General features: G+C 41.4%; 1 protein-coding gene across 5 annotated transcripts in view; it reads left to right on the plus strand.

Moving 5' to 3' along the window:
• LOC105468200 (myosin IB) overlaps nt 1-15109 on the plus strand; it is a 182507-nt gene that overhangs the window by 16365 nt on the left and 151033 nt on the right. The window contains exon 1 of one of the 5 annotated variants that reach the window (XM_011718240.2): nt 1817-1923. The exons of the other annotated variants lie outside the window; for them this stretch is intronic. The gene's annotated coding sequence lies outside the window, so the exon portion shown is untranslated. Of the gene's footprint in view, nt 1-1816; nt 1924-15109 lie in introns of those variants that run through there. 5 annotated transcript variants of the gene reach the window in all.

Genomic DNA, 15109 nt, shown 5'->3' on the forward strand with positions numbered 1-15109 from the left:
TGTAAAACTTGACAATCATACTGGCTCAAAGCAGTAACCCATGTTCACACTGTGTGTCCATTGTGGATCAGATGGGGACTCTGCTCCATTTGTCCTTAACCTTACTCCAGAGCACAGTCTGATGGGGCAGTACCTTCTGGAACATTGCTGGTCCCTGTGGCAGAGGGGACGCCTGCTGTGAAGCTCTCACTGGCTGTGTGCCTGAATTCAGCAAGGCGGGATATAGAGAGGGGTACGGGGCATTTGTAAAGGGTAACGAGGTCTACCACACATCACTTTCCAGGGCTCGTTAGAGCCTTACCATTACCATTCTTTAAAGAAATTGGACTTGGAGGATGATGCCTTGAGGATGGTTTATAAAAGAAAGACCATTGAGTGCAATGGTGGACATACACTCAAAGAAAAGGCTCCAGCTCGATAACAAAAGATTGACAATAAATGTGTATTTATAGAGCTTCATTTAAAATGACATGTTTAGGTATGTATCATTTTTTATGACTTCCAAATTTAACTGACTTAAAAAAAAAATCAACCAAATTGTCAATCCTAATGCATTTGGGTAAGAGAACCTCTACTTTAGTCTTAAACCCTCCTGTTTCTTTCACACCCTCTATCAAATTAGTTTGCCACCTTTTATGATAGACTCATCTGTGATTTCCCTTGGCACATCTCCTGTTTCATTTGCATTAGCATTATCCTAATTCTCGTTCCTCAACTACTAGATTGGTACCTCAAATGAACTCCTTGGTATACTATCTTGTATAGGGCCTGTATGCAGTGAGAAAAAGGCACTCTTTGGGGCAGACACAGTCCCACAGGAGCTCAGCTTTATTTTAGTCACCTAATTTCCCACCCTGGCTGGCCCACTTTTATGCGGTACACAAACTGAACAACTGCACGGAGCAGTCCTCCCTGCATTTAGTCACTTTCCCAACAAATTCAGACCGCCCATCCTCTGCTTAAGCTTCCATTAAATTTGTTGTCTCTGTTGTGCTCAAAATCATTTTGGTGGCTCCCTGTCCTCTGTATGTAGTGGCTGTCCTCAGTTTTATCTTCCATGGGACCATCACCAGTGACTCTGAGCCTCAGTTGTTGCCATCTTGATGTGTGCCATAAGTAAGCTGGTTGGGCTGTGTAATGCTTCTCTCTCCCCACCCACCCATTCCCACCACTCTAGCAACTGTGGGCTTGTTAGGTCTGACTCCCAGTCTAGCCTTGGCTTACCTTTCATCCCAGCTTCACTGTTCGTCGGGATCCTGTACTGGCCGTCCTCTGCTACCATTTTGCCAGGTCACCGTCTTCTGAATATGTTTTTTATTTCTTGCTTTAAACTTCTTTTCTGCTTAATCACATCCAACTCACCTTTCAAGGTCAAGTTTCACCTCTTTATCTATCCTTCTGTGATTCTCCTGCTCCATGATAGTAGCTCCACCTCTAAACAGAAATGTTCATCTCTATATTCCTCCTTTTGAGGTGAATCGCCTGCCCTATGTGAGCATATTATTATATTAGTTAGCTTACTCTTAAGTATTCTTTCCTCAATTAGATTGCACATGCATGAGAAGCAGTAGTTGTGTCTCTCATTCTTTCTTCTTTCATTGCCTGCCTAGTGCTTTCTGAATACCAGGAGCATGGGTCCGAGTGAGAGGCTGTCAATAGAAGAGTCCAGCATGTAACCATGATGGACTCTCGATCAATTTTATATGATTAACTCATATAAAACAGCCCTGGATTGAAGCTGGGGCCGCCTCTTCCTAGCCACAGGATATTGACCTACTTTCCTCTTCTTATCTGTTTGCAAAATATTTGTTGTACTTAGTGTGTTCTCCCTGTCACAACGAATGTTTGTCTCTCTCTTTCATATGAACTGAAGGCTAAAGTGCTAGTTAAATCAGTGGAAAAAACAATGGAGAAGAAAAGTTGGTAAGCAGTTTTAATTTCTAAACTAGAGGGGCCTTATAATTTTGTCATTTAAAAAGAACCCTAGCTTTTCTACCCACCTATTGAGAGACAAATGTAAGGGTAGAACTTTAAATTTTAAGTTTTGATGATTTGTAATATAATAATGTATTTCGAAAGCCCCTTTTTTGATAAACTACTTGTAGAAGGAAGTTACCTTTTCTTAATCAGGTTTTTACAAAGTGGTTCACTATTGTATATTTTATTTCTTACCAAAACTTTCCTTGGGAAAATTTGTTGTATTGCTCCACACATGGTCAAGGTAATTAACTTTAAAAATGAGTTATCCTATAGCTTTACAGGTTAGTAACGTGTGCTGTATTCAAGGAGAAAAAACTGTGTGGGGGGTGTTATTTGTAGGTATGTCTCCTTATATAAATATATGAAATAACTGCTGTATCCTGTGGAATATTTGGAAATTAGCAGAACTGTTATTCAAATTTAGTTAACATTTACAAATGTGAATTCAGTAAGCATTTTATTTGTGACTTAAAAATGATTAGTTATGGCATGTCTTATAGGTTGATTTGTTTGGATTGTCTTTTGTTCTTCGTAAATACTTCAGAATGTATTTAAGGATATGTAAGGAATTATGGTGCCTTTGATTTTTAATGCCCCCAACATTAGAAAAACTAGAAATTTACCTAGAAAATGTTTCCAAATTCTAATATGATTGTTGATTTTAATCAGTGTAGGTGAAGTAACCCATTGCAGCAGTTTAGCTATTTTCTTTAAAAAATATTTCTCAATTTACATTATCAGTGTCTTTTTTGGAACATCTTAGCTGTTTTTGTTTGATCAATTCTCAACTAATAAACATTCATGAAATCCTAATGTAAATGTGTAAATATCTCTCCCTTTGTTTACATGGTTTATTAGACTTTATTTTAGTGGGTAACTGCTTGAGGAAGCTTCTGAATTTTTATTATTCTAAAAAACTTTTTTAAACCTTGATTATGAAGGCATTACCAAAGCTTCACTGTTGAGTGATGCATATTTTTTCCCTCCTTTACATGTAGATTTCTTAATTTGTAATCGTTAGACTTTTTTTTTTGCTTTCCTAACTAGATGAATTTTTTAAAGTAACCAGTTCCATTTTGTAGCTAACCATGTATTGTAAACACACAGGAACCATGTTCAAATGTGCCTTGATGGCCTAACTTATCTGGTTATTCTGTGCATCTTTCTGTGCTGTGTATGGTTACACTCTTAATTTTATTTTGATTATGAGGTCAGAATAAACAGAGCTGCTTTCCTTTGCTTCTGAGTAATGTCATTGAGAGAGATTCTTGTGGTCTGGCATTTGCTGGCTTTTTGGTTTTTAACATTCTCTATAACCAGATTCAGGATGCATGCTAACCCCAAAATGAGTGAACTCAGTCTTTCCAGAGTTGAACCTTTTTTTTGTTGAATCAACAGCATTGGAAGTCAGGACAAGATCTTAGGAGATGATGTGTTATATGCTTTGTGAGGAAACTGAGGCTTGAAGGTAGCACTGTGCCCAGTGTCTCACTGTGAGCTAGCTTGCAGAGCTGGGTCTGCAACTTGGATCTTGTGGATGTTTTTTCCAGAACCACTGCAGTAGTCATTGTAACCTATGATCTTTGCAGAATGCCAAAGCTGTTGTTTTCTGGAGGGATAATTTGCTTCCTTAGCCTACAAGCAAGAATAGTGCACGAAATCCAGTACATTTCTCTCTATTATCACTGAAAAGAGCCTGAACGATGGGAAGGCCCCTGGTTTTTTTTTTTTCTTTTTCTTTTTTTTAAGAGAAGGTCGTTCTGCCGTAGTGTATCCCAGGCTGTTTTATGTGAGTGTCTTTGTTCAGAACCAATATGGAGTGGCCTCCAAAACTAATGGGTAGAGGAAACCCTATGTGAGTGCCTACCAGGTGCAAATCACTGTACTTTTAATTATAATGAGGGAGCACCTTGAGTGATTGCATGATCTGATCAAGCATAAAGAGAACAGAGAAATGAATCTACAAGTGGTGCAAGACTTTGGTGAGGATCTTAGCATATGGAACCAGATTGGGACCCTCTGATTAATAAGCTGATTCATTTGGAAGGGAAGTTGGTTTTCTCCTGGTGGCTGTATTCAATTCAGTAATCACCAGTCTTTCTTGTCGTCTGTGCACCCACCAGGAACAAATCAGAGTCGGGTGTGCCAGTTACGTTTGAACAGTTTTACATTCACCTGGGGGTTCCAGGGTCTCAGATTTGCCAATCTAAACACATTGACTTCTTGGAATTTTTAAAATCTGCCTCGAAGGAACACATTGAAAAGTCCGTGCATTATAATTAGCACGTTCCTCTGTACAGCTGAGTTTGTGTTTCTGGATATAACAGCGGTTTATAGTTTTGGGCTACCTTGTCCCTCGGGAACTTGTAGCCTTTTTTCAGACATTAGCTCATTAATTCTCCAGTCATTGTGAGCCGTGTAGTATGACGACAGGTTCCCCTACAGCCGGGCTGCATGCTGCCCATCCTGGACCTTCTAGGGTTGTGGCAGGTGAGGGGTCCATGTGGAGGGGGTGGAGAGGGAGGCAGGGCACGACTTTCAGACCCAGCCTTGGAGTGGGGGGTGTGCTCTCTGAAGTTGACCTGCCCTTTGGCAGCCATTCCTGCCATGACTCTGCAGAGCTTCCTCCGGGAAATGACTGTAGGGACAGTCATGTTGGCTGCATTTCCTCCTCGGGGTGTTAAACCTCATGCAAGATCAACTGCAAATGAGGCCACTCACTAGGTTAGTTACCTGGACATACCTGCTAGGAGACAGGACAGAAGAGTAGGTCAGCGCTTCAGGGTGAGAAGAAGAAAGGGGCATTGGAGAGGGAGAAATTCATCTACTGAGTCTGCTCTCTCGGTCAGGCTACATAACAGCCCTGTGGAATAGATGTTGTCATCCCTGATTTTTTAGATTAGAAATTTGAATTCCAGAGATGAATTCTTTTGGATTCGAGCCTGGGTCTGTGGCTCCACAGCCTGTGCCATACCACATTGGGGTGGATCGAAAGGATCCTTTGTGGTAAACGATTGCTGCAAGCCTTCTGTAATATGGAAGCAAAAACTGTCTTTGAAAAACTGTGCACTGTTGTGAAGAGCTTGGTGTTTAGGAATTAGACTGAAGGGTGTATGTAATAGAATAGGTGTGAAAGACCATTTTCAGACCCGTCAGAAAAGCTTCATCCTCGCCCTGGCTCTTCTAGGAACCAGCTGGCTCCACTGCTTTCTTTTTTAAAAGAAGGTTTTGCCTGGGATTCTAAGGTCTCTCTCCTTGCTCTTTAATTATAAACAAAGGCACTTAGAAATTTTGCCCTTACGTCACAAGTGAGAGTTGGTAACTGGTAATCCAAAACCTTCCATGTTGTTATAGCAGCCGCTGTTATTTTTGACTCAGAATTTCTTCTAATTAGTCTGGATGGTGTAGTTTGTCATTCTCACTTTACACAGTTGGGAAAAAAACTTTTTCCCCCCTTGTCACTTTGCGAATTATAAAGTTCTAGATGCTGTCTTTCAGTCCTTAATAACTGGCCTGTGCCTGGGATTGAGGATGGTGGATTGAGAGTATCTCCTTGTTGGTGGCTTTTGTTGATAAGGCCAGCTTTTCTACACTCAGACAGAAACAGACCTTGATCTTGGTGGTACTGACCCCTCTCTGTCTATGCAGAGACACAACCTAGGGTGTTAACCCTTAGATAACCAGAATGTTGAATTAATGGCCCCTCCCACTCACAGCTTTTTAAGGTTGGAGTCAGGTGTGGCATATAGGCTTCCATTTGCTATTATCCATTTGTTTGTTTTCTCTTCGTGTTTAAATCTATTGGATTTCCTCATTGCCTGGTAATTTCATGTCCTTTGTATTAGCCAGAATTTGAACACAAGGCAACAACATATTATATGGAAATTGCCCAGTAGTTGTGCCTATTTCTTCCATAATCCAAGATTCTAACAAAAGCCCTCCTACTAGCATTCCATTAGACATTTTCAGCAGAAAACTTTAGAGAAAATGGGGTGAGGGGTTTCTCAATATATAGTTGGCTTTCACAGTGAAATTAAGGATTGGAAAATGAGAGAACTATAACTGGTGAGGTAAATGCCGTGAATAGACACACCTTATATAAATATCTCTAAGCAAGCATGTAGGTGGGAATGAAAATCAGCCATCACCTAACTCTTTTCACAAATGCATGTCAGGGTACCCACTTTCTCCAATGCTTTAGGGAGCCCTGCAGGGCACCCCATGTGGTTCTGTGTGGCCCACCAGCCCTATTACCTTTGAGAATAATGCTGCTTGAGTAAATTGTCCTATAGAATCCAGTTTTCACCCAGTTTGCCTTTTTGGTTGGTGAATACTAAGGAAGTGTCTTGTCCTTTGGTTTCTAACTTTAATCCTTTGTGAGAACATTCATGGTGTGCCATCGAGGCTCTCTAATGGTCCTTTGCCAGTTGTGACCTGAAGCAGAAGGGTAGTGATGATGGAAACCGACCTGGACAGAAGAATGGGCCGTGCCTCTCTAATGTGCATTTATTTATTCGTTTTCTCTATACACCAGAGCCCTGTGTGTCAGCCACGCTGCCAGGCATGGGGCCTCTGCACATTGAGAACTTAAGTCTCCCTTCTCCAGGAGAAGAGCAGACAGACAAACTCACAATTGTGAGGGAAGGGAAGTATTTTGGCATATTGGTCTGATCAAGCTGCTGTAACAAGATACCGTGGACTGGGTGGCTTAAAGAACAGACATTTATTTCTCACAGTTCTGGAGGCTGGGGAGTGGGAGATCAAGTTGCTGGTAGATTCAATTTCTGGTGAGAGTCCTCTTCCTGGCTTGTAGATGGCTGCGTTTTTGATGTGTCTTCAAACTGCAGGAAAGAGTGAGCCCTGGTTTCTTTTCTTCTTATAAGGACACCAGTCTCTTCATGGAGGCCTCACCCTCCTGACTGCATCTAAACCGAATTACTTTCCAAAGGACCTACCTCCAACTCTCATCATACTGGGGGCTAGGGCTTCGACATAATGGATTTTGGGAGGACACAAGCATTCAGTCCGTAAGACTTGGCATGCGCACAGCATGTCTCCTGTGAGGAATGGTTATTGACACTGGTTTAAGTCGAAGGGTATTTATGTCTGACAGGAGGCTCAGTGGAACCTCTTGAGGGTCTACAGCTAGAACCACTCTGGGCAGCAAAGGCAGCTGTTCTGTCTGCCCCTCATGGTCTGTCACCATGCTTCATTCTTCTCCTCAGACAGGCTTCCTCTGGAGGAGTCTGGGAAGGTTCCTCTGCATGATATCCTGTTCCTTGGATCTCTATGAGCTCCCTATTCTGCTGCCCACAGCCAACTGACTGAGGTGTCTGTGTCCTGATGGCAGATCTTTGGAAGCTTTGTTTGGGCTGGTTTATACCCACCACTCAGTTAGCTGTGGGCTGGTTGAAGGTGCTGCGGCAGGCCTTGGCATCTTTGTGTGTGTGTAAGAGGGGACTTTGCAGGGGAGAGATTAGACTAAGGAGAAAGACTGTGGAATCATGGGTTCTCTGCTAAGGACTTTTTAAAAAAATTTGGTAAAATATACATAACATAAAATTTGCCATTTTAACCTTTTTTAAGTGTACAGTTTAGTCACATTAAGTACATTCACACTATTGTGCCGCCATCACCACTATCTCTAGAGATTTTTCATTATCCCGAACTAAAATTCTACCTGTTAAGTAGCACCTCCTCATTACCCTCTCCTCCCAGCTCCTGGTAACCACCATTCTTCTTTGTCTGTGTGAATTTGACTTTTCTGTGTACCTTATATAAGTGGGATCGTATATTTGGACTCTTGGGGCTGGCTTATTTCCCATAACATGGTGCCTTCGCGGTTCATTGATGTTGTAGCATGTATCAGGATTTCCTTCCTTTTTAAGGCTGAGTAATGTTCCATTTTGTGTATGTATCATATTTTGCTTATCCGTTCATCCATTGATGGACAGTTGGGTTACTTACACCCTTTGGCTGTTGTGAATGATGCTGCCTTGAACATGGGTATACCAATATCTGTTTGAGATCCGTCTTTCACTTCTTTTAGATATATACCCAGAAGTGGAATTTCTCAGTCACATAGGGACTCTATGTTTAATTTGTTGGAGGCTCTGCTAAAGAATCATAATGCTGGCGGAAAGGCACTAGAGAGTTATTGAAGGGTTTGAAGCAGGATGTGCCTAATCAGATTGTGATTTGAAAAAGTAACTTGGGTGGTATGGGATGGGGGAAAGGAAAGGGCTGGCAGGGCTGTGGTGGCGAGACAAGGCAGAGAGACCCCTTAGAGGGCTCTTGAGGGGAAGGGATATGGAAGTGAGAGTAATCAAAGTGATGCAATCAGTGAGACAGATTGGATATGGGGGAGGAAGTAAGAGACAGGGAGAAGCCAAGGATGAGAACCTGCATGGGTCAGTTGTTATTTTGTGGAATTTAGAGGGAATAAGGTTTTTCTTGTTTGTTTTTTATATTTTGTTGTGGGATGATTGTTACAAATTTTGGAAGTGTGTTGAGATGTTAGACACAGCCAAGTGGTTGAGATGATTGGTAGGCAGGCTGTTGATAATATGGGTTGCTAGTTTGGGGTAAAGGAAAAGGTAAGAATAAAGGAGCAGATGGCCATGCAATTTGGCTGAATTTAAAAGTGGTGGGGGCATGATTGATGCAGCACTACAATTTCAGCTCCTGCGAAAAGATGTCACATTCCTACCTTGAGACAACATATCAAAATTTACAAAACAAGGGAAGGTGATCAGTTCATTGGTTGTAAAAATCAGTTTTCAAAAGGATTCTAATAAATTCAAAAGGATTTAGATCAAAGCATAAGGATGTTGAATATGGTTTACAGTCTTTTTGCTTATCTATGTTTTCTAGTTTTTTTTTTGTATAGTGAACATGTATTACTTTTAATTATTAAAAAGTTTCTTGAAAATTTCATAAGTAGCCTATTTTCTTGTCTTTTCTATTGGACTGTGAGTTCCTAGAGGGTGATGCAGGGAGGGGGAGGTACCACGATGTTCACTGTGTTCTTAACACTTCACACCATGCCAGCAACACAACAGGCCTCAATACTGTAAAAGCTGGTTGAACTGAATTGAATAGAAATTTAATCTAACCCGTCTCAGAGAGATGAGATTTGGTGCTATTTTAAAAGATCTAGGAAGGAAATTCCAGTTTTTCTCACTCCCTTAGCTCATTATATTAGGTGCTGAACCACATCCTACAGACTTGGCCCCTCTTTTGCCTTTGTTTTGCCATCAGAATTTGCTGAGAGTTACTGTGTTCATGAAATCTTGCCACATTGGCTCCATTTTCTTACCTAAATATGTTTCTCATGTTATTCTTAAAAGCATTAGGATCGTGTTGGGAGCGAAGTGGCTCAATTCTGTTTCCTGCGCTTTGTTGATAATATGTTTTTGGAGGAATGGATCAAAGTGGCTTGAAGTCACTGTCATTGTTTTGCCTTCTGGTCTGCTGTGACCAAACCAAAGGATGGCAGCTGTGAGGATGTGCATTGCTGTATGACTCAGTTGTCAATCGGAAATTTGCATACTTGTTTTCCCTTTGTGTATCACTGAATGGCTACCATGTGGAAGAGGCTGTGCACTGTGCTTTCGGGAAATAAAGTTGAATAAGGCGTGATTCTTGACACCAAAGAGCTGATTTTCTAGAAAAGGTGCTGTCATGCATACATGACCACTATACAGGGAGGTTAATGAGTGGAACTAGAGTCAGATAAAACACACATGTTACTATGCGAAAAAGAATCCCTGTAGGTGCTGCCTCTGGTGTATATTGCTAATGATGTTATACTGCTAATGATGTTATAATATATGTGTTTCAAATGTCCTCATTTACATATACCAAAGCAATAGATAACTGCTTTCACTAAGTTTTCCTGCAAATGGCTCTTTTGGCTTTGTTTTAAAAGTTCCTTTAGGCTGGGTGCAGTGGCTCATGCCTGCAATCCCAGCACTTTGGGAGTTCAAGGCAGAAGGATCATTTGAAACCTGGAGTTCAAGACCAGCCTGGGTAACATAGTAAGATCCTCTTTCTATTTAAATCTAAAAAAAAAAAAAGAAGTTCCTTCAAATTTAAAACCATGTTAGTGATTTAATATTCTTATTAATCATTGCAACCACAGCTCTGATTTGTGAGTATTCTTTCAAATTCTACAATAAAAGTGTTTCAACATATACATTGTTCTTATCTGTGGTACTCTGAGAACTTCAAATTCAATGGAGGACCATGAGATAAGATGCATTTTATTTTAGCTTATCCTCCATCTCCTCTTAGTTATTATTTAATTATTAATTTGGAATAACTCCTGTGTAGTATCATTTTTATATTGAATAGTGGAATTACCATGCACCTCACATGGATGTGCTGTTTAGTGTAGCCATCTCTGTGTGTTTGGGGGGCTATGTTGGTCTTGACATTCCCAAGTGCAGATGATGTTGACATATGGTAAGTGGCTTGCAATTTAAGGTTAGTGATTGGGTAGACTCATTAAGTTTACGTGGTAGGTCACAGATGGCCATTTTCAGATGCTATAGGATGTTTATGCTGCATTCTCTTGGATTTTGAGGAACTTTTGAAATGCTGCTGTCAGTATTTTAAATGGTGTTTTAACTTTACAAAAGATACCAGTAAATGAATTAGTGCATGTTGAAATATAGGTAGTTGTTTTGGAAGTTCTTGAGATGAGAGTAGATAGGGGAAGGAACAATTGCAATAATATATTTTGTTCTTGGATGAACAAACAACTGAAAAGAACTGGCACAGCCTGTGGAGTTGCCTGGCACCAGTTGGTGGGCTTGTGGCTGGCCTAAATTGGTACCCTTAGATAGAGAGACTGCTTTTCTGGGCTAGTAACCCAAACGGAATATACTGCCAAGTCCCAAAGTTTTGAAACTAGAACGTGGTCTGATAATTTGTTTCCTGGCCTTGGTGCTTTGCAGTTTGCCATAGTTCTTAGTAGTAGAATCCACCTGGGGCTAGTAGGAAGCATTAAGAAGCAGTAGAGTGAGGTGACACTGCTCCTGGGCTACATCTGCATGGCGGGAGTGCTTATTTCCTTCTCAGGCCACAGAGGCAGAGGTAGCGCTTGGGATAGGTTACATCTCTATGTCTGCCACCTCCAGGCAGAGTGAGCCCTCTAAGCAGTGCCATATGTTTTCCTCTCTGGCCTTTCAGACAGTCCAGTTTCACAACAAGCTTGTCTTTTTCTTATAAATCCTTAAGAAATAGCCAACCCATACTTTGGCATCTTGAATTTTTCTCAAATTCTCTAATGCCACAGGCACAAAGGTCCAAGTCTCAAGATACAATGGACCATGGTTTAGTCCACTCTTTCACTATTAAATAGCAAAGATGATTATCTTGTCAGTCCAAGACAGCAGGTCCTCGTGCCCTCCAGCCTGTGCCTTAGATCAGCCAGTTTTTGCTTTTTGGTGTGTTATTTAGAACACTTCACTTACTGGTACCAGTCTTTTACTAGGTAAAATGCTTTTTTGTTGCAAATAATAGAAAATCCAACTCAAACAGCTTAGACAATAAAAAGAACTAATTGGCTTACATCACTGAAAACTTGAGAGATGGGGGCAAGCTTCAAGTGCAGTTTGATCCAGAAGTTTGGGATGTCATCAGGGCTCCGGCACTAATAATTCTAGGTAATTTTCTCTTTCTCTTTTTTTCTTTTGAGACAGGGTCTCACTCTGTTGACCAGACTGGAGTGCAGTGGTGCGATCTCACCTCACTGCGACCTCCCCCTCCCGGGTTCAAGCAGGTCTCCCGCCTCAGCCTCCTCCTGAGTAGCTGGGATTACAGGGGTGCGCCACTACCGCCCAGCTAATTTTTGTATTTTTAGTAGAGACAGGGTTTCACCATGTTGGCCAGGCTGATCTCAAACTCCTGACCTCAAACGATCCACTCGCCTCAGCCTCCCAAAGTGTTGGGATTACAGGCGTGAGCCACCGTGCCTGGCCAATTCTAGCTAATTTTCTTGCCCTGTCCTCCTCCATGTGTCGTCTTCCTCTTCCTACCAACTCTCCTCGTGAAAGTAGAGATGGCTGCCGTAATTCCAAGTGTCATGTTTGCAAGTCACGCCATCCAGAGACAGAGAACCTTTGTCCTAGTATTCCAAGCCACGGTCTCAAGCTCATTCACATGTCCAGCCTTGAATCAGTTACAGTGGCTAGAAGATGAGAATATGTTCATTGACTTAGCTTGGATCACAGGCTCATTTTTGGTACTTGGGTAGAATTGGTTTCCCCAGAACAGCATGGATTCCTGTGGGGGCTCTTGGAAGGGAGGAGGTAGATCTATAACAGTATGTGTCCAACAAAAAGTATCCCCAGTGCTCTACATACATTCCCATTAATTCTCCCTAGAGCCCCATGTGAATTCTTCTGATGGTTTATGGAAATGTGGAGTTAGCAAGTGATTCTAAAACTTGTGCCTGTGGTAAGCACATAGCTCCTTCAGAGAAAAAAACAAATGAATCCTTTTGGTGGAGCAAATATACCAACTAATTTCATTGAGATGTCAAAGTGAGCCAAACCAAGACTAGAGATGGTGGTCACAATACCAGAAACCACCGTAGGAAGATATGGAAGGACCCCACACCGTTTCCTTAGTGTCCTATTTTTACCTTGAGAATGAGGTAGGCTGTCACTGGATCTTCTCCCAACGTCCCTAAATGCTAAAAATATAAGCAAAACAAAGCAAAACTGTTTGCATGACTCAATGACTCTTGGTGTCACCTTTTCAGTGTGGCTTTGGTTTGCAAAACACAATTTTCAGAGGTCTTCACTTTTTACCAGGTACCCATAACTCAGCATTTATTTTGCCCTCTATTCTTCTTTGGATTAGAAAGTTGGGATGAGGTGTAAAGATATAAATTTGTAATTACCCGCTTCACCATCTTTCCAATGGATGGTGAAGCGGGTAATTACAGAGAAAGATTGGCTGCTTAATTATTGTTACCTGCAGGGAACCTGTGTTGTCTTTCTGCAGCTGTTCCTATAAATAGACTATATACAGGAATCCACCCCAGGGCAGAGTTCCTCTTTGCTTAATTTAAATTGCTGGTTTGAGGTAGTTATTTTTGAAACCCTTCTCAGGTTGATTTCCCCCTTAATCCCTATGCCTTCTTCCCTCATCTGCCAAATTATATGTAATGCATGGCAGCTAGAGTGCTTTTGGCATTACATGAGCCTGAGAACTTGAACTTTGATTCAAATGTTAATTTATTGTGGACAAATTTATTGTGACAAATGGTCCTCTCCCTGTGTAAGTCCTTCTGTGGACTCTGGCTCTGGCTCCACCGTCTCTGTGGCTCCTGCTGCATTTCCATAGTATGCCACATGCCTCCCACCCCCACTAGTTTTGTTCTGAGCAGAACCCGGCCAACTTCAAAATATACAGAGCAATTCTTTGGGCCGACGTTGTTGGGTTTTAGTGATATCTGGGACTTTTCTTTCTTTCTTCCTTTCTTCCTTCCTTTCTTTCTTTCCTTTCTTTCTTAACTTTCTTTCCTTTCTTTCTTTCCTTTCTACCCTTCCCCTTCTCCTTCCACTTCCGCTGCTGCCTCCGCCTCCCCTTCCCCTTCCCCTTCTCCTTCCCTCCTTCCCTCCTTTCCTCCTTCCCTCCTTTCCTCCTTCCCTCCTTCCTTCCTTCCTTCCTTCCTTCCTTCCTTCCTTCCTTCCTTCCTTCCTTCCTTCCTTTCTCTTTCTTTCTCTTTCTTTTTTCTTCTTTTTTTTTTTTTTTGAGACAGAGTCTCACTCTGTTGCCTAGGCTGGATTGCAGTGGAGCAATCTTGGCTCACTGCAGGCTCCGCCTTCCGGGTTCAAGCAGTTCTCTGCCTCAGCCTCCCTAGTAGCTGGGATTACAGGCACTGTCATCATGCCCAACTAATTTTTGCATTTTTAGTAGAGATGGGGTTTCACCAACTTGGCCAGGCTGGTCTTGAACTCCTGATCTCATGATCCACCTGCCTCAGCCTCCCAAAGTGCTGGGATTACAGGCGTGAGCCACCACACCTGGCCTATCTGGGATTTTTCGTTCCAGGTGTATTTGGCATAAAATTATAAAAAACATACAGCAACAAAAAAGTTACTCTATTGTTTTTCTTTTTAATGTTAAATACTTCCTTATTTTGTTATTTATGGGAGAACCTCTCATAAATTCATCTTAGTCTCTCTTTTTTTGGCTTTTCGTAGCCAAAAACTTGTTTTAATAGGATCAGTAAAAAAGGATATGTTTGTGGGTTCATATAAATTGCTAGTAATTAGTAATAATGAATTTCTTAATTACTAGCCCTTCCCAGTTCTCTTTTTTTTTTCTCCCCCCAGTTCTCTTTAAACCAGACCGACTAAATGTAGTTTCTGTTGCCTCTACAAGACCTACTGGATGTTCTAGACTAGAATTGGAGGACATTTGTTTAAGTTGGTGAGATTTCAGTAAGGACACCAACTTTTATAAGACATAGTGTGCTGGAGTGATTCCTTAATAGGAAGAATCAAATGTCCTTTCCACTCATTATCGGGGCAGGCATATATGTAAGCATTTATTAGTATTCTGAAGTGTGATTGAGTATCAGCACACTGAAGTTATATAAAACTGACTTCTACATTGGAAACACTTAGGCCCAGATGAATTTAGTTTTACCATTTTACCATTTAGTTCTGGTAATATTAGGAAAACTAATACACATGTGTGCACACACACATATCCCACACACTCCTATGCTCAGAAATTTGAAAGATTTTTAGTACTCGTAATAGTGATCAGATTGGAAGCCATGGGGATTAGCATTCTGCTGTTGGGTGGCACCATGCACATTAGTAGCAGGGTAGAATGCTGCCTCTGTAGGGTGCCTCTGTTTCCGCTTGGTAGATTTTCACATTGAGCCAAAGGGAAACTGTAGTATTTCTTGTCTGTTTCCTGCACATTAATTTGATCCTGCTGTTATAGCAGCATGTCTGTTGGAACGAGAATTAAGAACGTGGAGGCCACTTTTAGCAGGTTATGTTATACTGGCAGCCTGTGATTTACAAGTGGGTTGTGTTCTTTTCTTTATATGTCAGTATTGAATGTCTGGAATGAAATTTCCTCCCGTAGATGCCTT

Source organism: Macaca nemestrina, chromosome 11, assembly GCF_043159975.1.
Source record: "Macaca nemestrina isolate mMacNem1 chromosome 11, mMacNem.hap1, whole genome shotgun sequence".
NCBI classification, from domain to species: domain Eukaryota; kingdom Metazoa; phylum Chordata; class Mammalia; order Primates; family Cercopithecidae; genus Macaca; species Macaca nemestrina.